Below are 2,685 nucleotides of genomic sequence, written 5' to 3'. Positions count from 1 at the left end.
CCTTTGACCATGACCCTGGGCCTGCAACCTGACCCAAGGCTCTTGCCTTTAGCTTCAAAGGCCTCTGTCCCATGCACTCTGTCCCAAGATCTCTGGCAAACAGGAAAAGAGCCTCAAGTAATATTATCAGCAATGAGCTGGTGCCCTAACCATAGGCTGAGCCTGTTCCTGGGAGCCCTGATGCAGTCGTAAGTGCTGTAGGAGCTCAGCTCCTTGCAGAAGTGCAGCCCTGAGGTCCCCAGAAAGCCCTCGGCAAAGATCCCAGCCACGGCCATTCTGCAATAATGATAGCCTTCGTGGCTCCTCACGCCTGCGCTTGTTTCTTCCCTCCATAGGGCAGGCCAGATGGGGATCTTTTTGTACATTGCACAGGTGGGGAAAATGAGGCCCAGAGTTAATAACCTGTCCGAGGCCACACTGTATTTGTAGAAGAGTTGGGGCCTTCCCAGCTCCACCAGGCTCTCCCTCATCCTCCTGGCTCTTACAGCACGGGAAGACACCTCAGCTGCCTCCTCCTGGGCATCTAAGGTCCCTCCCAGGTTTCCCTATCCTGGATCGGCCTCACTGTGCTCTTGGCCCCGAGGGGTCCAGCTGGCCCCATGTTACTTGGTGACAGCAGGGGCACTGACCACCAGAGTGTGCTGATGGACGGGCTGTCTCCTAGATGGAGAGTTGTGACCAGTCTAGGCACTTAGCCAGTGGTCTCTCGGCCCAAGGGAGGCCAGGCCCCACCTTGAGGATGTAGTGGTCCAGCTCCTCTCTGTCCAGGGGCCTGGCCACAAACACTTCGCCAATGGAGTCATTGGTGGTGACGATCTCAAAGGCGCCCGCGATATTGCCAGAGGCCAGGGAGAAGACTACCTGTGGGGAGAAGAGAGGGTGAGGGGTGAGCAGGTGTGGAGGAGACGTGGCCAGGTCGGGCTAAGGGGGACTCCCTGGTCCTCCCCTGCCCACCTGGGCCTTCTGTTCAGCAAGGGCATTTGGGAGTAGAGTGTTTTATGCAGAAGTGATTAATCTCCCTCAAAATGGGGGTGCAGGCCCATGGAGGCAGTGTAGCACCCATGGAAGGTTCCGGGGTTAGGGGATGTCAGCATGCTGGCCTGGGAGAGCAAGGCATGAATCCCATGGCACTGATGTCTTCCCAGGGTAGAGGGAATTGTGCTCACGCTGCTGAGGCGGGCACACGCTGCGGCGTTACCTGGACTCTACTTGGTTCTTAGAGCAGCCGTGACAGAAAGCAGCTGTTCTCAGTTCACAGAGAGGAGGCTCAGAAACATGGAACAACCAGCCAAGGTCACACAGCTTGCAAATGCCAGAGATCTGAACCCACACACTTTTGTCTCCAAAGCCAGCATCCCTCGACCCCTGAGACTATGTAAGTCATGCTAACACCTGCAAACACACGGCCCAGTGCACGGAAAAGATGAAAGCTGTGTGAACACGGGTGGGTTTCATCACTTTTTTCTCTGCACTCTGGGGTGTCCAAATCTGGAGCGATGGCAAGCATTTCCTGCCATGGGGCTGGGCCCGGGAAGCAGGAGGAAGGACGAGCATGTCCTCTCAGGGAGCTGGGGCTGCGTGGGGAGGAGTCACCCGGAAAACAACTTCACTGCGGGGCTGAGCCTTGGCTGGCCTTTGGGCTCCATGTCCACGTGACCCAGGCAGGGCCACCGGCCAGCACAGCTCTGAGGCAGCTCTGTCCCTTCTCCCTGACCACCGACTGGGTGAGTGCGGGGGCGGAGACTGGAAGAGCCTGGTGCTTGGTGATGGGGGTGGCTCAGAAGGCCCCTCCAGCTGTGGGAGCTGTGGGAGCCCTGCTGACATGGTGGATCCCGGCTGTTTCACTCGGTGGCCCACCTGCCCATTGCTGCCAGCATCAGGGTCCCGGGCCTTGACAGTAGCCACTCGCTGGCCCACGGGGCAGTCCTCGGGTATGCTGATCGCTGAGTCGGAGATGAAGTCAAACCGGGGACTGTTGTCATTCTCGTCCAGCACAGTGATGTAGACCTGAGGGTGAACGCGGTCGGAGACCTACAGCCTCCTTCCCCTCCCTGGCTCCAAACACCTGGGTCCCACCATGGGTCCAGTGGGGACCAGATCCCCAATGAGTTCTGGAACATCAGCAAACTCTCAGAGCCCACTGAAGCCTATCCTGACTTTACAAAGGAAGCCCTGGGCCCATGGCTCCTAGCAGTCTGATTGGTATGGGGTGGCAGATAGACACACTCAAATCTTGGCCAGGAGGGCAAGGGAAGAGGCCTGGTGGGGAGACTGTCAGAGGTGGTGGGGACAGGAGAACTGAAGAGCCAGGCCATGGCTAAAGCAGACAGAGGCTAGGAATGCTGGTCCAGCATGAGCAAAGCTTCCTGTTTTTCATGAAAAATAAGGAATCTAGATTTTAAAGTGAAATTGGCTGATGAGTAATAAAATTTAGAGAAGAAAATTATGTATGGGCTGTCCAAACCCATCTGGTGGCCAGATAGTGCCCGAAGGTGTCTTTGTTTGCAACCTCGGGCTTAGAGGGAAGGAAATGGGCCCAGGAGTAGGAGGGGGCTGCGAGGCGGCTTGGTGCCAGTGGGTAGAAGGGCAGATGGGGAAGGCATGTTAATTTCCGACTGTCAAATAAAAACCAGGCATGCAAAAAATGGCACGCAAGAGCATATTGTTTTGTGTCTGTGGCTCGGG

This window comes from Mandrillus leucophaeus, unplaced genomic scaffold, assembly GCF_000951045.1.
Source record: "Mandrillus leucophaeus isolate KB7577 unplaced genomic scaffold, Mleu.le_1.0 Scaffold39, whole genome shotgun sequence".
In the NCBI taxonomy this organism is placed as follows: domain Eukaryota; kingdom Metazoa; phylum Chordata; class Mammalia; order Primates; family Cercopithecidae; genus Mandrillus; species Mandrillus leucophaeus.
The sequence above is the reverse complement of the archived record's forward strand: the minus strand, read 5'-3'. Positions refer to the sequence as shown.